This window comes from Talpa occidentalis, unplaced genomic scaffold, assembly GCF_014898055.3.
Source record: "Talpa occidentalis isolate TD23 unplaced genomic scaffold, MPIMG_talOcc4v2.1 talOcc4.11, whole genome shotgun sequence".
In the NCBI taxonomy this organism is placed as follows: Eukaryota; Metazoa; Chordata; class Mammalia; order Eulipotyphla; family Talpidae; genus Talpa; species Talpa occidentalis.
In genome coordinates, this window is record NW_023601104.1 from 54,380,482 (window position 1) to 54,404,822 (window position 24,341).

Consider the following 24,341-nt stretch of genomic DNA (forward strand, 5'->3'; position numbering starts at 1 on the left):
TAATAGCTTTTCCTTGATATTAAAATAGGCGTTTTCTCTCTCCACAATTGTGTAGATCTTCACTTCTGCAAAGCATATAGAAAATCTAGGCATGGTCAGTTTTTAAATATTTATATTAGTTTTGTAGTTAGTGTTATGTTAACATTGAATTGGCTTTGAGAGAATTATATATGCAACTGCATGGGGCTTGTAACATTTTTCAATTATGAAAGAATTACATTTACAGCAAACTACCTTAATACATTGACAGTGGTTCTCTATGCAGAGCATTTGAAGAATAAGGTACTTGCTCTCCTTGGGTCACATTTTCTGAAATGAAGCACAATATTAGCTAATCCTGCAGGTCCTTTCCAGCTCTTTGATTATATGACACTCTGAGTAGCACAGACGCACACCTGCAATCCTGCAGAGAGTTCCACACCTTCATTAATGATTATTCATGGCGAGGGACTCAGAGGTAACATTGACTCTGAAAGCCTATCCTTCTCACTGTGGAAGTGCACTCTAGTGTTACAGTGTTTTTGTACATGAGAAATGCCACCTGCCACCACTTGAAGGTCTCTGAGCGCAAGGGATCCACTGACTCAGTGCCCTTCAGGTTAAAACACCTCTAGAAGCGCAGCACAGCATACCTGTGGTGAGGGAGTAGTATGGATGCTCATATTGATGTTTTAGAGCACTTGTTCTACACATATCCAGCTTGATTTTTCTCTCACAATGAGATTTCTGATAAATTCAGGGCTTTTTTTTTTTTTTTTAGTTTGTGATTCTTTTAAACAGTTTGTTTTTTATTTTTGGAAGCCCACTGAAATAGTGTCCTTATGTTGTAGGACAGGGAGAGGGGCAGCCCAAACCCCGCAAACCTGCCTATTCTAAATGGGTTTTGCCATCCACCGCATCAACACAAAACATAGGAGACTTTAATGGGAAGGAACCTTAATAAAACTAGGAAACAATACAGGAAAGGCAAAGAGTCTAGTTTCTAAATGAAGCACCCAAAGTTACCCGTCCCCTCGTGGGTAAAAGTCCATCCATATGGGATCGGCCCAGAACAAGGCCCCAAAGCCTGCCACAAGTCTAAAGCATCTTCCAGTGGGGACCCACAGAAAAGGGTCAGAAACAACCAGACAAGCCCGGAAGGAAAAGAGCAAAATCAACATCAAGATAAAAGCTGCCATTGTCACCTCTCCACGGGTCTCTCACTCACATCTGTGTCACCCAGTCCACGACCAAAAGACAAGCGTAGTTTCTTCACGTGTCTCTAGGCTCCATGTGCCTCCACCAGGTCTCCTTTTGGCTCCTTCCTGCTTCCTTCCTCAGTCTCCTCTGCATCCTCTTCTCATCCTGCTCAGCTCCACCCTCCCTTGGGTAGGGCAGGGAACCTGGAACCTCCCCCTTTCCTGGGGACCACCCTGTTATACATACTTTGGTGGGGGTCTATAGTGAAAGAATGTATTATGTGTTAATACAGTCTCAATCAGAAAAATTATAAGTAATTCTCAGAATCACAAAATAATTTTTATTCTTCATCTTCTTTTTGCCATTGTAGAAAATATTCATTTTTGGCAATATGAGCTAAAAATTATTCATGAGTTTTCTAGTAGCATAGTAATGAGCAGTTTAAAATTAGGATAATATTTTCAAAAGTTAAATTGAGACACTATTTTAAGTTTAACTTTATTCTTAATATGAGGTTCTGTAATCTCATCTTAAAGATGAGATTAAATAAAAATAGATTAATGTTATTAGTATTTGTTATTTTAAAACTAAATTTTCTTGAAACCCTACCCTTTTTATTTCCCAGTATAGTGTGACCAGGAGTAGAAGGAATCAAGATTGCCATAACTGCCTGCTGTATACTGAGAAGGGCTGAAAAGGGTTACCAGGGATAAGTCATTGTTATTGCTAGAAGTACTCTGGACTAGTTGTGTTCTATGTTATTGCTAATTATAACCTCAGGAGCTTAAAGAACCAGAAATTAGACACCAATTTTAAGCTCTTTAAGATACATAGTCATTCTCTCCCCAAAATCATATCTTATAATTTTATTTTTTTCCCTAGCCTAAGAAGAATAAATGCTTAATGTAAAAAAATTTGGAAACTACATAGAAAAGAGGATCAAATAATCATTCTTGCTGATACTCTGGCATATTTCATTCTAGCTGTGAGTCTTTTATTAAACTTTTATAATATGTGCATATAGCTGATGATATTGGTGAGAAATTTAGCAGAAAAACTAATGTGAGATAATTCTGGGGGAGTTACATGAAATGGTTCTGTCCCCTGAGAGAAATATGTGTATATTGGGGTAGTGCCGGGTTCATCTGCACTCTAGATCATGTGAAATGAAGGTTTCTGGGTTGTTTACCTGGGGATATTAGGTGCAGTTGAATGGCTCTGCCTTAGAAATTCGGCATATACCTTGGCTTTATTCTATGCAAAAATGAACAAAGGATAAATAGAGTCATGAAAGTCTGGAAGAAAGTAAAGGGTTAGGCAAATTTTGAGATACTGTTGTAACTTAACAAGATTATTTTCAGTGACTGTACAGTGTGTCAGACATACCTTATTCACATTCTCTTGTTTTTTTTTGGGTGTGTGTGTGTGTGTGTGTGTGTGTGTGTGGTTTCATGCATGTGTAACCCATGACTCCTTGCTCCACCTCAGTCATTGCTGTGGGTAACACATTTTATGCAGGTTGAGTGACTCCACTGCCTAACGCCAGCAACTGTTTACCCATGCTCACTGACATTCCCAAAGAATTAAATATGCACTTTGATAGGTATTATTTGGAGCATAAAAAACATTAGAGGAGGCAAGAAAAACTTTACTGAAGCTTGACAGTATATTAGGAACTTATCACATGGACAGACTGCAGAGGAGAAGACATTGCCATGGACAAGAGAATGGGAGCTTAAAATAGAAGTTACTAAAATAATCCTGGAAAGAAACAATGAAACAAAATGTCATCAGGATGGTTTGAGAAATGGGATAAGAGAAATATTTGAGATATAATTATGTGATAGATTGGACAAAACTTAGTAATTGAAAAGATATAGTAGGAGGTGAAAATACAAGAAAAGGAATAGCTAATAAGAATCCTAGGATTTTAGGGCCTCTCCGTGGCGCAGTGGTTGAGCGCTGGGTTGCGAGGCTGCCCGCAGCCTTTGCAGCGCCGGTTCGATCCCCGGCTGCTCCCCGGCCACCAGAGGAGGGTCCCGCATGGCGCACAGACCTCTCCTGCCGCCCGCTGCTCCGCTCAGCAGTGTGCTTCGGTCCTTCTGCCTGCTCTGCTCCCCGCTCTGGCTCTGGTGAATTCTCTCACCCTCCCGCGCTTCTGACTGTACCCAGTGCTTGTATAAATAAATAAATAAATAAATAAATAAATCTTTTTAAAAAATAAATCCTAGGATTTTAGTCTAGGCAACCTAAACAAACCATAATGAAGCTATTAGCCATGGTAAATAATTCAGGCAGGAGAAAGTCTTTAGGTGTCTGTGGAGGTGAGATCATTTATTCTGTCTTTGATGTTTTATATTCAACATGCCTGTAGCAGATTTAAATGAAACTCTCTAATGCACAATTAAACCACACGTAGGATATATTAGGAAAGATCAGATGTAGGGGATTTGAATTCCAGTTAGTTGGCAGTTGGATCTATAGGCATAGACGACAGCCCAGAGTGAATACCCAATGAAAAAGGAATACGATCAAGTATAGAAACTTAGGGGTAATGCACTTAGTGTTCAGGAAAAGGAGCCAAAAAAAGTGAAAAGCAATGAAAAAGAAATAAGAAGAGAATGAAAACAAAACAATGAAATGAGAACTCATTAAAAGTTATCATATTGGGCCTCCCCGGTGGCGCAGCGGTTGAGCGCTGGGTTGCGAAGCTGCCCGCAGCCTCAGCAGCGCCAGTTCGATCCCTGGCTGCTCCCCGGCCACCAGAGGCGGGTCCCACATGGCGCGCAGACCTCTCCTGCTGCCCGCTGCTCCCCTACAGCAGTGTACTTCGGTCCTTCTGCCTGCTCTGCTCCCTGCTCTGGCTCTGGTGAATTCTCTCACCCTCCCGCGCTTCTGACAATACCCAGTGCTTGTATTTAAAAAAAAAAAAAAAGGTAAGTTATCATATTTAAGAAACTCTAGGGTCTGGGTTTCCACGATAAATTATAAAATTCCAAGGCCCATCAGGAATTGCACATTGAGCACAATTCTCCCCAGTTCCTGGAAGAATACTTCAGGATATCACTTGGCTTTTATGGCTCATCTAATAATGCTGGTTTCTTAGATTTGAATACTTAGTGTCATAAAACAAGTCTTTTCCATGATGTTTTTATACCATGTTGATGACTAGAACCTTCCTTGTGTTACATTCATACTACGTTTGCATTCATTTGCCATTCAACAAATAATTGTGGAGTACCCCCTGTATATTAGAAATGGGATACATTGTGAATTAAAAAGACAAATACCTCGTCTTTGAGAAGCTAATATTCAAAAACAGGAAAATAAGATAATTGTATAAAAGGTAATAAGTCTGGGAAGAACTATATAAGATAAACAGGATCAGGAATGTAGTATAGGAAGAAATTTTTATTATTAAAAAAAATTACTACCTCAAATGGAAGTTTCTAGATTCTTGGTTTTAAAGATTCATTTATTTTTTATTTATTTTTGCACATAAGAACTTGGCTGTGGGCCAGAGGTGCAGGGTGTGAGAGGATTCACTGGAGACAGAGTGGGGAGCAGAAAAGGCAGATCCACTGAAACACACTGCTGAGGGGAGCAGTGGGCGAGACAGGAGAGGTGTGCTGTGCCATGTTGGTCCGCTCCCTGGCTGGGGATGGAGCCCATGTTGTAGTAGGTTTGATAGTGCTGAGACTTTAACCCCACAGCCACCACAGAGGCTCAGGAAGAAGTTTTTTAAATTAACTGTATACATACAGTTGTAGGTGACCTCATTGAGAAAGTGAGGTTGAGCAAATATATTTTAAAGAGGTGAGAGAGTTAGCCACTGGTTACCTGGGCAAACTTCCCAGGCAGAGGGAAAGGTAGAGCAAATGCTCAAGGTGGGAACATGTCCAACAAGTATGGAGATCTAGAGGGAGACCACTGTGAATGCACACAGAGTAAGGATGAGCAGAGTAGGAACTAAGGTCAGGCCGATTGTTAAACTTTGTCTAGTTGATCCAAGGAGTCACCTGACCTGACTTGCTCTTTTTTTTTTTTTTAAGATTTATTTATTTATACAAGCGCTGGGTACAGTCAGAAGCACGGGAGGGTGAGAGAATTCACCAGAGCCAGAGCGGGGAACAGAACAGGCAGAAGCACCGAAGCACACTGCTGAGGGGAGCAGGTGGGTGCGGCAGGAGAGGTCTGCTGCGCCATGTGGAACCCTCGCAGGTTGCCAGGGAGCAAACCAGCGTTGCAGAGGCTGTGGGCAGCTTTGTAGCCCAGCGCTCAACCACTACGCCACCAGGGGAGGCCCTGACTTGCCCTTTGAAAGATCATTCTGGCTGCTCCTTTGACAACTGACTTTTTTGTGACATTTTTATTACTACTTACTCTGTGATACACAAGATTAGAAGTAGCAGACTGAGGAAAATGTTATAGACAGGTAAAAAGGTGACGATGATTTAGCCCACAATGGTATCAGTGAATGATGAGAAATGGGTGGATTCTGGATATTGGGTTTCTGGATTCTCTATGTTAGGGATATAGAGTCTATAGTATTTTCTTTGTGATAATGCAGTTGGTACAGTAGTCAGCCATATCAAACATTTGGCAAAGTATCTTATGAAAGAAAATTATTGCAAGGTATTTTAATCCAGTGTTAATATGTTACAGTCAGGTTCATCTTTCCCCTAAAATTTGTACTCATTGGTACTGTAATTATTGTGTCTTTAAGTCTCTTGACCCTATTGTCTGATGTGTTTCATGTTTGGTGATGGGAATACTGCTTGTGTTTCCCCAATGGTTATGAATGTATTTAGCCATCTCATCAACTAGTGAAATTAAACTTAATATTGCTACTACTTTTGTAGCCATTATGTATGGTGATTTAATTAGTTAATTAATTAAATAGTAAAATAAGTTGGTTTTCTACAGTTATCCTGTGGCTTAATTATAGTATTTAACCCAAATATTACAGATATCTGTGTTTGGTTAAGGGCAGCACAAATTATTCATTACTTTCAAGCTTAAAAAGAGTAGGAATTAGAAGATATTAAATGAATAGGTGGGTCACATTACTTCTCTAATTGTATCAATAGTTTATAATATTATTATGAGTAAATAGATTATTTTAGTTTTTTAATGATATGTCCTGAGGCAGTTATTGTAATAGTATGATGTCAAGGAATTATATTAAAACTTTGAGTTAGCTTTTTGTCAATACATGGCTTTTGTTTGGATGAAAAAACCTTCTCAGAGTAGAGTGAATGAGAGTCATTTAAAAAACCCATATAAAGGTCACTGCTCTCCTCTTAAGGCAGTGGCATGATTTCTCTCTTAAAGTAGATGGACATTTTTTTTAACAAGACACTTTGTGAAACCTGTTAATGTTGGAAACTGAGAGCTCTCCTGGGTATGGTTTTGAAGGAGACTGATGGCCTAACTAACTGGTTACTTGATGGTAAGAGTGAACTTGAAATAAAAAGAGACGTTCGTATCGGATGGTTTCACTTATAGGAGGTATATTGGGGAACCACATAAGACATTGGGGAAAAATAATAATACAAAGCACAATAAAACAAAAACAAACAGACAATTATAAACCAGAGATACCCTGCAGGGGAGGAGGAGGGAGAGGGATCAGAGGAAGGGAGGGAGGAGCACAGGGGATTGAGGTGATGGTGCATGGGTGCCTTGGTGAAGGAAACTCTATGGGGACTACACTGGGGCGGCGGGGGGGGGGATAGCAAATGTTGTTTAAAAATGAACAATAATGCAAAAAAAAGTTCAGAAACGCAATAGCAAGTGAGAGACAGTAGAGAAACATCAAGAATGGGAAAATCCTAGGAAAGGGATAGTTAAAGGACATTCCACACTCAGGTTTTTTTTTTTTTTTTTTTTTATTGTGAGCTGTATTCAGCACCATCTTGCTCCATTGCACACACCTTCAGAGTTTCTGTTGTATACAAAAATTACTTAACTGAATGGTGTTTTGATAAATCACAGAAAAAGATCCCATGCATGTCTGAGATACTAAGCAGAGAGAAGAAATATGTTGAGTTCAAAGTAAGTAATTGTTAGCTCCATGACTGGGGGCTACCCAGGGGCCCCAAACAAACAGGATGCATGATCTCAAAGGGGGTCTGCCATCTGCAATATAAAGACAAAGCATAATCTTATTGTGATAGAATTTTAAAAGAATTAATGTATAATGGGAGAGCAACATTTCTAATAAGAGTTTTCCAATTAAGCATCCCAAATTACCTATCCCCTCATGAGCAAATGCCCAACCAAACAGGATCAGCCCAAATTCGTGCCTCTGAGGCCTGAAAGCTTGATAGAAGTCTGGCAGGACCTTCTGGCGGGAGCCATAGGGGTGGGTTTCTGAAGCAGGTTCTAGAAAACTGGGACAAAAGGAGCAACATTAAAGTACAAATCAAGAGACAGGCTGCCATTTTCAGCCTCCCCTTGTCTTCTCACTCACACACCTTTTTCAAGTTTCTCTATAGGCAACTCCTCCATGTGTCTCCTTCTGTGTCTCCTTCCTAGCAGTACCAGGGTGCAAGTCAGGCAGTAGAAGAAAGAGGTTGGCCTCCCCAGTTACATAGCTGTACCTGGTAACTCAACTCTTCCTCCATTGTTCCCAGTAGATAGTCCAAGGGGGTTGCATCTAAGTTGGGGCATGGAACATGGTACCTAACATAACAATGAGAATTTAGTAGGAGAGAATGTCAGATTTAGAGGTGATTAAATGCAAGCTTGGCAAAATTCTGAGTTTGTTTTTCTCTTGCATGTGAGATAAAGATTAGAGAAAAATCATCAAGTAGAGGTATCTCATCAGATACCTGGGTTAGACTTGCTTTGGTTGTCTTTTTGAATCTTCACACAAATGTCTCTTTCATATTCAAAATGCATAAATTACAATTTACACAGAGAAGGATTTGTTATAGTTCTGTTAGTGGATGCACCTTGGCATTCCTGGGTTCCTTGGAGTTTGGGGATATAATAGGGAATCTGAGACATTTCAAATATCTAAAAAGTCTAACAAAAATTGAATAGTTTCTCGTGATAAGGTGTCATGATCTAACTACTCTGTCAAATATCTACTCTGTAATAGAATTATATCCAGTCAGTTGATAATTCTTTAATGGTATCTCATGCCTATTAGAAGCTCTGATTAGCAGTTAGATATCTTTGATGGAAAAAGAAAGGGAAAACAATGATTAAAAATTCAATGTCTATTTTTTTCTCCTCCCTCTTGGGCTGAAGCCAGCTTTCTATTTTGAAGTCATTTGTGTTCCCTGAGCAGACAATGAGACTGCAGAACTCTAGCAAAGACAGGGGCCTGTTGACTTCTAATGTCAATCCTCTCCCAGAAGTCTACTTCACTGTGAAATGTGTCGAAATGACTCAGTTGTCTTGCCACTGTAGAGAGCTTCTCATGAGAGCCAGTAAAATTTTTCATATGGCCGTCTACAAATGTATGATTGTAACTTTTGACCCAGAGCCCTTGAAAGTTCTCTCACATCTCCTGTTGTGGCTTGAAGATAAGAGTGTGCTTTGCAGAGCATCTGAGATATAATCAATCATTAGCAAAGAATATTTACAGCAGAAACACAACACAGGATTCAGTCTACCTGCAGTTACCTAAACGAATCTTAATTTAAAGCAGGCTTTTTAACCATGTCTACTAATTTCTCCCTCTGGAGAACTGTGCAATATATGTTCTTTTTTGTTGGTCTGTATTTTCTTTCAAGTGTTATTATTGAAAACTATGGTCTAGAATCTGACTTCTTGATTGTATTTTTAATAAAATTTTCACATAGTTACTTTAAATACAAAGAAAGAGCTACAAGTGAGTTGAATAACCAAGAGAAGATATCTAGTCCCCATTCTCATTGATCAACTCTTATTGAATACCTGTTTGTGCAGTAATGCTCAGTGGAACTTTTTGACTATTATCAAAATGTGAAACCTCTAAATGTGACCCTCTAAAATGTGACACCCTTGAATATAAACATTTTGTACCCTTCCCTAGTAGAGGAAGTGTTCAATACATGGGAATTGAGTGAAAGAGACTACGTTTCTCTAAGGACTTGAGACCTAAAGAAAATGACATGTAAGGTGTTCAAATGGTGGATTTGAGGGATAATATAGCCCTTGACTGGAGGCAATGACTGAGATCTTGAATGTGCAGAGATGTCTTCTCTTTGTTGTAAATAATTTATCACCTTAATTGGGACCTTTGAGCCAGCTCTGAGAGCTCTTAGCAGTTAATCCTGCCAAAGTATAGATGCTTTACTGAGTCAGAACTACAGTACTAAATTCCTCTTTATTCTTATTGTGAGCACCCTATTAAGAATTGTTTTAATTCTATTTTTTTGCTATCAATGATTATATTTTTCAGAACATGTTTATGGAGTTTTTGGGGGAAATTCATAAAAATGGTATTTGAAGTCACAAATATGATTTCATCACTCATTAGCTAGCATTGTATACTCTGACAACACACTTGTGGTATTTAGAGGACCATAGCATGCCAATGTTTTGTTGTAAATTGTAAGGTGCTATATAGTTTAGATCTTGCTCCTGAACCTTAAAGTCAGATCCTAGATTAGAGTCCTGTTTGTGCATGTACTAATTGCACATCTTTGGGTATGTCACTTAACCTCCTGAGATCCAGTAACCTCACTGGCTGGCACCTACTAAGTAGTCAACAGATATTATTTATAATTACAGTATTGATTTGTCGTATTATACTGCAATTGATTTTCAGGTAATTCTAGTCCATAAAATAATAAAAATAATCCTTTGGCAAGCATTTAGATTATCTTGGGGATGCATTATCAGGTAATGAATAGAATCTTGTCAAGAAGAGTAGACCGTCTTCTCTATTAGAAAAAAAAGTTATATTTAATTTTTCTTAGTAAGGAATAAGATAAAGTTCTAATGTGTTACATAAACTGTTCAAACAATCAACACAAATTAACATATTTTTGGCACTTAGGAACCTTAAAATGTTTAGAGTAGCAGCCATGTTATTTATTCCCTTACAGATAAAACATTGAAAATCAATTAAATACAATTTTTTCCTAAATTCTGACTAAAGTATACAGAACAGCACTATTTCATATACTCCCAATTGTGGCAAGTAATGATATTGTAAAGGTAGTAGACTGTGTGTAGCATATTATTGCACCTGTCTGGTTTTATAAAATGGCTGGCAGGCAAGAAAACATCTGTGCTTAGGGACAGGTCTTGGATATGAGGATGGCTGGAGTCAGAAATACCCTTTTTAACTAAGAAGCCATATTATTGATTATATTTAAAGACAGTTATGATGAGAACTTGATAAATCAGTTCCTAATATTTAATAAAGTTTTCTGATTTTGATCTCACCTATCTTCTAAACATTACCAAAGACAAATATTATTGTATTTAAAAAATGAGAGATTTTAAAGCAACATGAAGTTGGTCATTGAAATTTTCCCTTTCATATATTATCCCATGCACACAATTGCACATAATTTCCTCCAGAAATATGGATCTCACTAAGTAATTCCCATGCTCAAAAGACTTTATGGTTACTCACTTATTATAGAATAAGCTATATTCCTTAGGACTGCATTCAAGGCCCATGAACATCATCATCTGTGTTCTTAAATAAAAAAAAAAAAGAAGACCTTTACTTTTCCTTGTTTTTGTGCAATCTCCTTCCTACTACTCCTTGTCAGATATCCTCATTCTTTGTGCCACTATAGTGCTGTTTTATAAAAACTCTTAACACAACCTATATTAAATTTAACTTTATTCTTTTAAAAGCTTATGTATTTTTAGAAGACAGAGTAGATCTAGTTAGCTATTGCTATGTAATGAATTAGCCCCTACATTTCTCAGCTTAAATAACACATTTATTATCTCACTGTGTTATGGGGTTAGGAATCCAGGTGCATTTTAACTAGCTCGTCCTGTTCGTGGTGTGTTACAGGTTTGCATTCAAAGTGGGAGCTGGGACTATGATTATTTCAAGATTCAGTTGGGCTTGGATCAACTTTTGAGCACACTCATAATTATCACAGAATTTTAGATAAAATCTCTTGAAAGTTATATAATCTTAAATATATTCTGCATAGCTTTTTCATGAGGATGGCACAAAAAGCAAAGAAGGAAGGTTTTGCCCCTCCCAAAGCTGAAACCAAAGAAAAAGCATTGAAAGCCAAGGAAAAAGTGCTTGACAGGCATCCACACACATAAAAAGAAAACAAGTTCCACACACCCACCTTCTTATAGCAAGATACTGTAGCTCTGAAAGCAACCAAATATCCTCAGAAGAGAACCCACCAGGAGAAACAAGCTTTTCCACTCTGCCATCATCAATTCTCCCTGACCACAGAGTCAGCCATGACAAAAGTAGAAGACAACAACACACTTGTGTTCATTGCGGATGTCAAGGCCAAATAGGCACCAGATTGGACAGGCTGTGAAGCAGCTATCTGACATTGACATTGACATGGCTCTGATCACATCTGATGGAGAGAGAGGCATATGTTTGACTGGTTCCTGGCTATGATGCACTGTTGTTGTTGTCAACAAAATTGGGATAATATAAACTGAGTACAGCTGGCTAAATCTAAATATAAAATTTTTCACCATAAAAGACAAACCAAAACCAAAACACTTCTCATTTATGCTATCTACATTACAACTAAGTGAATGAATGAAAAATCAGAGTCCAAAAATTAAAAAATCTCCAAAGAATATGATGTACTCCAACGAACAGAATAAAAGTGGTGTTTATATCAAATATGAACTGAAAGAAATGTTTTCATATAACATTTATAGATAAAATTAAGTAATGGAAAGATATTTAAGGACAGTGGTATAATTGAAAAGGGGGAAAATTGTAACATAAATTTCTAAGTGGAAAAAAAAAATCATAAAGATCCTAAATATGATCACATATTAATCTGATCACAGAAAAATAAGCAAGAGGATATTGAGAGTAGAACCAGTATTGTACCTCATCAATGCTTGAACCTAATTGTAGTTTGGGATAAAAATTCAGCCATCTCCTGACTGATTTGCATTTTTAGGAACCAGTTTAATCTAATCTAGCAGGAGATGTGAAGATCTTGCTGTAATGGATATTGAGATTTGGAAATAAGTATTTGTTCTTTCATAACCAAGGGCTAAAACTTCTGGAAATCTGTCCCAGAAATGCTTTCAGATGATAGCTCCCCAAATGCTATCCTGTAGAGATTCCTTTGTCTGACTTCCTTAGGCCGGGATCTGTGGAATAACTGGGGCTTTACAATTCTTTATTCTGTATGTCTTTACCTACTTTTGAAGAATGAGGAAAGGTATGAGGTTTTTGTTTACTTTCTTACTAGTGCCAACTTTTGCTCAGGGTCCCATAGCCTCTGGTTACTGTGGTTGATGCTTTCATTATATTGGATTAACTTTTTATGCCTGTATGGAATTGGCTTCGTGTTTTGGGACTCCTCCACCTCCTCATTGGTCTTTCCTCAGCTTTTAATGGCTTTTCTTGACAAGGGTGCTTTCTTAGTTCATTTCCTTTTACTCCCAAATGTCTTGTGGGTGACCAGTGCTGTGTAGTAATAAGTTCTTACTAGGTTCACATCTTTTGGTTCATCAAAACACAAGGAAAGTCTTATAATAAGCTTTTGATTCTATGGAATCTCTTTTTTTTAGCACCTTGGACTATGAGCCCGATGGTTATAATTTGAAAATCAGTAAACCTGGCACTAGAAATAGTATATATCCCAATAATTTTCCTAAGTAAAAAGCTCAGAACTGGTTCTCCTGTAGGCATTTTTGCTGTGTAGTACTTTTTCTCTCTAAACTTTAATAAATGCATATTGACTATTACTGAGATAAGAACTCTGTACTCAGTAACTTACTGCTCCTGTTATTTTCTGGAATGTCCTGTCCTCATACTTTTACTTCTTCCAGAACACACACCCCCCTCCCCCCATACACCCCACACACCCCTCTCACTTCTTTCTCCTGAGGTGCCACCTGTTCTTTAAGGAACAGTGCATTTTCTAATTTGTCCAGAAAGCCTTTCCTGATTTCCCTTACATAAATATTTCTCTACCTTTATTTCAGCCTTCATAGTTCAATTTGGTCTTACACTACTTCTTTTAATCTTCCCGTATACTGCTTGTTTCTTATCTTCTTTATCAGATCATAAGCTATGTGAAGGCAGAGACTGGTCTGTTGGGATCCTTATGTTATTTAGAATCTGGATCAATGCCTTGCACATAATAGGTAGCCAGTACTTGGTTATTGGATTAAAATGAATGAACTCCTTTTAGTCTTGGTCTAGGCCCTGCCAACAATAAATTGATGTTATCTCAGAAATACTTGGCCACAGAGGAGTTTTCCCTTATATGTGGAAAAATGAGAAAATAAAGGTAAGATAATAAGTTCTCCATGAAGTGGAATTCAATTTAAAGGAAGTTTTAAATTTTGGATTGCTGTCATTACTGCCTGTTAAAAATGATAATGGGAGGTGCTTATTTATTAGAAGAATTTAGTCTCTCCAATATTTAATTGCTTTTAAAATTTTTTACTGGTTTGGGAAATACAAAGTTTTGAGAATTTCTCATCTACAGTGAATGTTCTTTTTCTTTTTAAAAAATTTATTTATTTATGCATACAAGAACTGGGGTACAGGCCAGAGGTGCAGGGGGTGGGTGATAGTATTCACCAGAGACAGTGTTGGGAACAGATCAGTCAGATTAACTGAAATACACTGCTGAGGAGAGCAACAGGCAAAACAGGAGAGGTCTCCTGGGCCATGTGGGTAGCTCCCTAACCAGGGATTGGATTTGTGCTGCATTGGCCTCGGATAGCTTCATAGTGTTATGACATAGCCCTTTGTGCTACCAGGGAAGACCTACAGTGAGTATTCTAATATCACCAGTGAGACGCTGGTTCAACTAAGCATTATGAAAAGAATGGTGGGCTCGAATATGGAAAAACTAATGCCATCCCTACCTTACTTAATAACTGCCTGTTCAACACTGGTCTTGGTCCTGTGCAATTAAGATAAATATACATGTCTTCCTTACTTTTCAAGGTAGTTCTGAGATCTAAGTAGGTAACCAAGTTGTGAAATGCTTTTGTTTTTAGTGATGTTTAAAAGCAATAGATTGTGTATTAGTTATTGGCAGTGCTTCTCAGTATCTTTAGTGTCAGTAGTTACTTCTCTTACAGTCCTCTATACTATAGGAATAGCCCACATAGTTCCTAGGATCTGAATTGCAAATTGTTCCTCATATTTTTATGACATTGATTTGATTACTTATCCTAAACTGTCTGTAGGATTTTTATTTTTAGTTTAAAATGAAATGAGAGCATTAGCATGGTAGATATTATATAAATGATTCCAGCTGAGAGGATATACTGAAACTAGTTATTGGTGGGCTCTGGTAGGGTGAGAAGTTAGCTTTAAATATGAAACAACTTTATGAAGATTTTCTATATGAAGGATTATTTCTGTAATGTAAAATTGCATTTCACTTGCATGAATCACATCAAAATAAATGAAAGTGATTGCATTAATTCCCTAAGTGATTGAAGATATATTGCCAAAATAGTACATTGTAGGAGTACTTATAGAATCCCAAAGTAAAGTAGCACTAGGGCTGGAGGGGTAAAACTGACTGCTTATTTCTCACTACTCTGTCATTAAAGAAAAAAATGATATTGTGTAAGACAGGTCACATACATTTTAGAGTTGATGAATTTTGCCTTTTGTCCCTTATATCTCCCCTTAGAGCTCATACATTCCTACAAGCAATAAGTATGTCCATTTTTTATTTCACATGCCTATGGCCTCTCTTGCTCTCTGACTTTGTACAAGCTGCTAATGACTTTGTACTACCTCTTTCCTCCCCATTAAGGAAGTGAGTGCCAAAGGCTCCTGAATGTACTATTTTTTTTAAGGTTTATTTATTTATTTATACAAACACTGGGTACAGTCAGAAGCGCGGGAGGGTGAGAGAATTCACCAGAGCCAGAGCAGGGAACAGAACAGGCAGAATGACGAAGTACACTAATGAGGGGAGCAGCGGGCGACAGGAGAGGTCTGCGCGCCATGTGGGACCTTCACCTGGTGGCGGGGGATCGAACCGGTGCTGCAGAGGTTATGGGCAGCTTCACAACCCAGCGCTCAACCGCTGCGCCACCGGGGAGGTCCGCCTGAATGTACTTTTTATCCTTTAAATATGGTCTAGTAAAACATCACTCTTTAGGGCTAGGGCAGTTAATCTCATTTTATTTATTTATTTTTTAAAAAAGATTTATTTATTTATTTTTACAAGCACTAGGTACAGTCAGAAGCGCGGGAGGGTGAGAGAATTCACCAGAGCCAGAGCGGGGAGCAGAGCAGGCAGAAGGACCGAAGCACACTGCTGAGGGGAGCAGCGGGCGGCAGGAGAGGTCTGCGCGCCATGTGGGACCCTCCTCCAGTGGCCGGGGAGCAGCCGGGGATGGAACCTGCTCCGCAGAGGCTGCGGGCAGCTTCAAAACCCAACGCTCAACCGCTGTGCCACCGGGGAGGCCCGCAGTTAATCTCATTTAGATGTTATGAGAAGATAAGTAAAACAGATTCACACTAAGATGTCATTACTAATAGCTGACAATGGGCTAGGTGTCCCAAGTTTTATTTGTAAAACCAAAAAATGAACTAGTCAATCTTGGGCTCACAGGAAAGAGCTTCTGAGAGAGATCTTTCTCTCAGAAATCATCTACTAGAGCTCCTTGAAATCATCTACCAGAGATCAGTTTAATCCTATGTGAGATGTGACCTCTCTTCCTAAATGAAATTTGAATAGGTCACTGCATAATAAAGAGAGATTGCCCAGGATCTTAAGAGCATTTTTGTTTAAAGAGAAGATTCTTAAACTGGAAGATGAATGGTATTCCAATCTAATCCATCAAGTAAAACCAAATCCATCATCACTTAGCTGGAATTGAAGATAATAGTTTGAAATCAATTCCTGGTTCACATCTCTTTAAAACTAGTCATAAAAGAGCAAAGAAACAAAAGTGGAATGGGCCAGGGAGTTAAGAGTTTTTGAATGCATGAAGTTTTTATTAATTATTATTTAGTAGACTTATATTAGACACCAGATAAAGCACTAAGGATTCAGAAATGGAAGGCATAGTTCCCAATCTAAAGAAGCCTATTCTCTAGGAAGTAGATCTGCAGCATTTACCTTATGTAATGTCACAAAAGCTATGACAGAAGCAAGTACAGATATTCTGAGAGCTCAAAGTAGCACCTAATCTAGACTGGTAGTTTTAGACACAGAGAAAGCTTTTATTTGTTGAAGTCACATCAACTGAGTTTTGGGGTCTGAATAAAGTTGAACTAGAAGAATAAGAAAAGGACATCTCCTACTGTCTTGCTCTGTATCTTCATTGAAAGTCAATTTAATCCTGAATTAGTCCATTTTTTTTCCATAAAATATTTCATAAACACTTGCACAGTAGAGGATAAATCAAAGGTTTAAAAACAAACTGCAATAAAAGATAAAAAGCTTCCAGGCTCCTTTTAAATGCCCAACTGTATGGACATTTTGGTAATTATAGTCTCAATTACTCATGTGAACATTTCTACTAATCTCACAAATGATGGCTAAAGAAGAGCATAGTAAATTCAGCCAGATACTATTTAAAGTGGTTCAGCATCCATTAACTACCAAACTTCTAAATGTAGATAAGTGAGGCACATTATGAACATGGATTCTAGACACAGGACTAGGTGTGTAATAAAATATGGAGTTTGGGTTCTCATAATGTATTTGGTCCATAGTAGTGTGCCAGGAGGTTATAGAAGTTCTAGGATACAATCATATATCTATCTAGAGAATCAATTTTGTTGAAAGATTTAGGAAAATAAAATTAATAGTAAAACATGCACAGAGGTACGAAGCCATCCATGATGGGCTACACTGTGTAATCTCAATACCTGTCTATTTATAAGATTCTAATAACAAGTATACAAATATCTCCTTTTCTTCTTTGGTTTACTTAGGTAAAACCATTTGAAAAAAATCTAAGACTAAAGAACAGAAATATTAAATTATCACATATTTGCGGTATTCGATACTTTTTTAATCTTTATTGAACCTCCTTTTTTTTCATTGTTTATAAGTATGGTCAAAGTACTATTAGATTCAGAGTACAAATCCTGATTTATAATTCATTTCTAACTCCTTGTAATCTCCACACTTTTAAAGGTCTTTAGAAAAAAAACGTTTGACTTCACTCAACTCTCTTTTGGCTGACATTTGCTTTTCCTCTATCTTTTGTCATTTTTAGTCATCACAAAAGCTTATGGAAAAGGCATGAAAAGATAAGGGGTGACTGTGCTGCTGGTATCACTCAGAGGACTAACTCATAGCCTAAATTCTTCATTTTGGGATGGATTATGAGTGCAGAACTTTGACATGACCCTAAATACATCTGGGGAATTTTAAGGAACAAAATAGCAAAGTGGGGTTAGCCACTCCATAATCCTTGACCCAGATGTGACATAATTCTATTAGGCAGATTGACACAAGCTTTAAGTGAGAATAGAGTTGAGAACACAGAATCATCATACAGTCTTGCTTCTCTATACATTTGTGTTTCCAACTACATTCCATTTGAATCTGGTTGATAAACAGTATCAAGTAAATTTCCTATCTTATTTTATGTTTTGGAAAGAATAAAATGAAAGAGTATGTAAATATCTGCTTAATCACTGACAAAGAAAATCTCCCTCTCTCTTTGCCCCAGCTACTGCGAGAATGGTCTTCATTCTCAGCAATCAGACTGTCCACATTCCAGAAAATGTTGATATATCCCTGATGGGTCGCACTGTTATTGTGAAGGGCCCCAGAGGCACCCTGTGGAGGGACTTCAATCACATCAATGTCGAACTCAGTTTGCTTGGGAAGAAAAAGAAGAGGCTCTGGGTTGACAAATGGTGGGGAAATAGAAAGGAACTGGCTACTGTTAGCACTATCTGTAGTCATGTACAGAACATGATCAAGGGTGTTACACTGGGCTTCCGTTATGAGGTCTGTGTATGCTCACTTCCCTATCAACGTTGTTATTCAGGAGAATGGGTCTCTTGTTGAAATCTGAAATTTCTTGGGTGAAAAATACATTCGCAGGGTTCGGATGAGACAAGGTGTTGCTTGTTCAGTATCTCAAGCCCAGAAAGATGAGTTGATTCTTGAAGGAAACGACACTGAACTTGTATCAAATTCAGCTGCTTTGATTCAGCAAGCCACCACAGTTAAAAACAAGGATATCAGGAAATTTTTGGATGGTATCTATGTTTCTGAAAGGGAACAGTTCAGCAAGCTGATGAGTAAGATTTAAGTTGTCCAGTTACAGAGCAGCAAGATAATGGATGATTTCTTAGACCTATTTGTGATACATCTTTGAGATGCAATAATAAAAGTCGTCATTGAAAAAAAAAAGAAAGAAAATCTCCCTCTCTCTTCCCCATGTCAAATATCTGTAATACAAATTCAAGTACACAAAGATGAAAATAACACTGTACTTATAATGATTGTTTGAAATTACATTATATTGAATGTTATGAACATAAGATTGAATGAAATTAAGAGAAGAATTCCTTTTTTTTTTTTAAATAGAGGCATGTATTTATTTATTTGTTTGTTTGTTTGTTTTGTTTATACATGCACTGGGTACAGTCAGAAGCGCGGGAGGGTGAGAAAATTCACCAGAGCCAGAGCAGGGAGAAGAGCAGGCAGAAGGACTGAAGTACACTGCTGAGGGGAGCAGCGGGTGGCAGGAGAGGTCTGCGCGCCATGTGGGACCCTCCTCTGGTGGCCGGGGAGCTGCTGGGGATCGAACCGGCTCTGCAGAGGCTGTGGGCAGCTTCGCAACCCAGCGCTCAACCGCTGCGCCACCGGGGAGGCCCGAGAAGAATTCCTTTTAATATAATATGAAATAGCAAAATATTTAGGATTAAATTTAAGAGATGTAAAACTTGTACTGAAAACTACAAAAATTTGTTGAAAGAAATGTAGGAACATCTACATAAATGAAAATATATCCAAGAATTTAATAAAATAGCTGTGACTTGCTAAAGTTTTTTAAAATTGGGTTGTAACTATGTGATAATCATAATTATTGCTTGTAAAGGACAGTTTCTTGAATACTCGTAAATTTTCTTCAGATTAAAAATCAATGTGAAATTGTTTTATCCTTTATTCATTTCATGTGAAAAATACATACAATACCAGTGACTTTAGCAAACTAGATAGAGTCCGTTATGTTTATAGTAATATTTGCACAGTATTTAAGTTAATTCATTAGATTTATTTGACCCTAGCTTTTCCTCCTTTTTATCATAAAGTATTGATTAGAGGCTATCAATAAATTTAATATGAATGTCTTTATAACACAATGAATGTTTTTTACTTCAAAAAGTCAAGTGAGGGCCTCCCTGGTGTCACAGGGGTTAAAGACAGCGCTATCAAGCTAGTGCCAGCCACTACAGCATGAGTTCGATCTCCAGCTGGACAGGGAGCAACCCACATAGTGCAGCAAAGCTCTCCTGTCTTGCCTGCTGCTCCCCTCAGCAGTGTATTTCAGTAGATCCAGCTGTTCTGCTCCCCACTTTCTCTGGTGAATCCTCTCACCTCCTGCACCTCTGGCTTATACCCCAGTTCTTGTATGCATACATAAATAAATCTTTAAAATAAAGTCACGCAAGATAGTTTAGGCTATATATGTGTATATATGTATATATATTTGTATAATTTTAATAGACACCTAAAAAAATTCAAACCAGTTAATGAAGAGAAAACTTTCACACATAAAGAAACTAGCTGTCTAATCTATATACTCTTATTTCATTCTTCTGAAATTGGGAGACAGTTAGCTGCTGATTTGTAAAACACCCAGTGCATTTAGAATGCTGTTATATTTGCTGTTACATGCACATGTGTGTTGTGTGCCATTATCTTCATCCGTATATAATGAATGTTTTCTTTCAATGAAGTATTTAGACTATTTCATGTAAGTTTATGTTATAAAGAATAAAAATATGACAAAATGCACATACATACACATGTAACTATACATGTAAACTAAGCATACCAGAACTTAACAGAATTAAGAAGGCAGAACAATAACAGTAATTTCTACAACTTGAAGTGTACTATCTATTATTATACTCTTGAATAATAGGGCTCTACATATGAAAACTTCACATGATGTATCAGGGAGTAGAAAATACAGGCTTTGTTTTGGCTGATGTGATGAAAACCATTGGTAAGAGTACTTTCAAACAGATTTTGTCCTCTTGTTACTTTTCTACTACTTACTTCTCCATTATATATGTTTCTTATATTTTTTATTTATTATTTTTTAAAATTATTTTATTTATATATATTTTACATCATTGTTCATTTTTGTACAATGTTTCCTTTTTTTTTTTAAAGATTTATTTTTATTTATTTATACAAGCACTGGGTACAGTCAGAAGCGTGGGAGGGTGAGAGAATTCACCAGAGCCAGAGCGGGGAGCAGAGCAGGCAGAAGGACCGAAGTACACTGCTGAGGGGAGCAGCGGGTGGCAGGAGAGGTCTGTGCGCCATGCGGGACCCTCCTCCAGTGGCCGGGAGCAGCTGGGGATCGAACTGGCGCTGCTGAGGCTGCGGGCAGCTTCGCAACCCAGCACTCAACTGCTGTGCCATTTTGTCATATAAATTTTTTTCAGCCAGAAAACTTTGTTTGCTGGTGTGAAAGAGATACCTGTGATTGAAGTAGTGCATTAAAATGGATCATCATAATCTGTTTGCTTTATTATAGTTGGTTATATGTTAGCAAATAGAAATAAAAGGGTTTAGCACTTGTAGAAATCAAATATCTGAAATGACAAGTTCTACTGTTTACAAACTTGCACTAAAGCTGAAACCATTTTTTTTTGGTCCAACAATTCCTTTTTTATACTTAAAAATTTTTTGCATTCTGCTTTCATTGGTTGATACTAGTTATCATTAAAATTCTTCAACTGTAAATCAATACTTTTCCTGTGGTATTTGTAGTGAAATCAGATTTATCTCATTTACATGCATTTATACTTTGTGAACCAATTCAGAGAAAAACCCACTAAAGTCATAGAGACTAAGCATACAGAGTAGAATTTATTGTTGTAATCAACTAAACAGGTTTCTTTGACATTTAACAATATATAATACTTTCCTAAAAGTATTTAGATAGAAATAGCATGTGGTTTAAGAACAAGACTTGATTGATATTCTTTTTGAAAAACTGAATCAATCTAGAATTAATTCTGTATTGTTGTCTAGGTCATTTTTATCTAAAAATAATACTATGTTAAAAATTTTGCTTTTATCCAGTGCCCTGCTAATTAATTGATATTCTTCTCTCTCTTTTCTCTGTGGCTCTTTGGACTCACATTTTTGCATTCTCAGGTCCTTCTGGTTTTCCTTTCCTTTGTTTTCCCACCTTACTGACCTTCCTCCTTTTCTTCCGTCAAGGGAGGTTTCTGAGTATTGTTCAAATTGCTTTCAACCTTGCATCCAGTATATCAAACAGGCATCAGATGTGTTCTGTGAGTGAGGCTTATGACTGTAGAAAAGCCAGCATTGTGGTCAGTTGGCTGTGCATGAATCAACATAAGGATGCTAGCATAACTGGCATAGTTCGTGACAGAAGCAGCAAAGACTGACAAGGTGGTAAAACCTGAGCCAGATTTAGGGACAGGACAACCGAATAGCTACTGTTCAGGACACCACCATCTAGAAGAGAATTTGATATATTACTAAAATGAAGGAGAACTTTTTAAACTAGATTTCCACACATAATTCCTTATATAAGTGGAAAAATTTTATAGTAGATTTTGGCCACACTCATCACATATTAGCCACATTCCTGCTGAAGTACGTGGTGCCCTTAAATGAAAAGGAGAAGAATAAAATGACAGCCTCTCACTGATAGAAAGGCTAAACATTTTTTTGCAACCTACTTGCAGTAACAGTTTGCTGAAGTCGGAAGCTATAGATTGCTTAAACGCTGAGCTTGAATAACACCTGGTCTACTGTAGTTTATTTAGAGTGAGTGAATTTCATAAGATTTAATCTAAATTTAATTCCTCTAATATGCTTCCCAGGAAGCAGTCTGGTTCAGACATCTGCAAAAGAAACTGAAAAGAGAACAAGAACTACAGAAATGCAGGGAATGCTTTGTAGAATTCTTTCATAACATGTACTCTATTTAACCACTGGATAAGATGTAGAAAGTGAATTTGTTTTCACATACTGTTTTTGTCAATACAAAATTCAGTGCTCTTCCACCCTCTAAAATGCGAGATATTTAAGGAATAAAATTTTAAAGTGGTGATATGGCATTAGCGTTCAAAGGTGTCTATGTACGTTTATGAAACTGGGTATAGTAATCAAGTGTTTGTGAGAGCTAGGAGGAGTGGAGTCTTTGGAGCCCTGAGATCCAGGTGTTCTTTGCAATAGGCAGGGGATAAATGAGTGCAGGTGCATAAAAAAGGAATTCTTTCCCTCTGTTCTTGTTTTCTATAACATCCAGATGTTGCAAGTTATGTGTAATGTGGAGACAAGAGACATTGTGGTTGGACCGAGATAAAGAAACTATTTAGGGAAGGAGCGATGCTGGACCTATATCTATGTTCAACTGGCAAACAAATAGAGGAGAACAAAAATTGCATAAATATTTTAAGTATGATGTTTCATAAAAAAACAAGCATATCATCAATTCACCAACTTGCAAATAACAGTCCATAATGGTAGATTTGGTGACTGTTGAAATAAAGCAAACTATATTAGATTTGTGGGAAAGTGCTTCATTGGTGGCACAGGTGGTTGAGTGCAGTGCTGTGAAGCTGTCTGCAGCCTCTGCAGTGTGGGTGCAATCCCAGCTGGCTGGGTAGATACCCACATGGCATAGCAGACCTCTCTTGTCTTGCTTGCTGCTCCCCTCAGCAGTGTATTTCAATAGATCTGCCTGTTCTGTTCCTTGCTCTGTCTCTGGTGAATCCTGAACATTTGGCCTGTACCCTGGTTCTTGTATGCATGAATAAATATATCTTAAAAAATTCATCTTATTAAAAAAAAGATTTTTGGGAAAAATAGAAACTTGAACAGGAGAATGAACAAATAGTTCATAATCGAGGTTGACTGAAAATAAAAATATGGGACAATATGCAAAGACCACAGTTTTGAAATATGGTGTTTCAATGAATTTTAGTTATACTTTCCAGAATAACATTATCTTTATTTGTTAGGCAATAACTATTTAATAAATAATAGGTACCAGGTACTGCGTTAAATAGCCATAATTCAGAGCTCCTACATTTAAGGGGTTATAATAACCCAGATTTTCTGATATTGACAAATGATATATCGATACAGTGAGACAGGACCTACAAGGAAGAGAAGAGCTTTAGCTAACACAGTGAAGAGAGATATCTCTGAGAAAGCTGAGTAATTTGGAGTCAAATATGCAAAAATTCTGGAGAATAGCATTGGTAACAGGAGAAATAGCAAGCTCAAATGCCCCACAGATTGGAATGAACTTTGCTTATTAAAAGGAAAGAAAGAAAGAGACTGATTGCTAGGTGGTAGCAAATGCAGAGGGATGTTAAATCGTGATAACAAGGTCCAGATTTTGCAGGCTGTTAGAGGCCATGTGTAGGGTAAGGTAAAAAATGTCAGGCTTTTCTGCCCTCCCGCCATCAGGATAGATGATGGATCCTTGCGGTCCTGAATGCATGCCTGATGGCGGGCACCTGGAGTAGGGTGTGGGCATAGGTAGATGGGATTCACCTGGGCTGAGACTGGGCTTTTAAGGGCGGCGTCACGGGGATGCCAGCAGAAGCCGACAGAGAAGCCAAGAACGAGCAGAAGCTGAGAGAAGCAGAGAAGGCCGGAGAGCCCAGAAGAGTGAGTGAAGACTTTCTGGGGGCTGGGAGGCCTGCCAGCCTCCCTTCCCCCCAGCACCCCTGCCTGCTGTGTACTGGGTAAATCCCAATAAAAGACCTGCAAAAACCCACTGAGGGCTCCAGGACTCTGACTCCTCCCTTACCCGGTCTGCTGGATCATAGAAAACCTGCTCAG

General features: G+C 37.9%; 1 pseudogene; it reads left to right on the forward strand.

The window, feature by feature from the left end:
• Positions 1–17,996: 17,996 nt before the first annotated feature.
• On the forward strand, positions 17,997–18,657 carry LOC119239040 (60S ribosomal protein L9-like; annotated as a pseudogene).
• Positions 18,658–24,341: the final 5,684 nt, after the last annotated feature.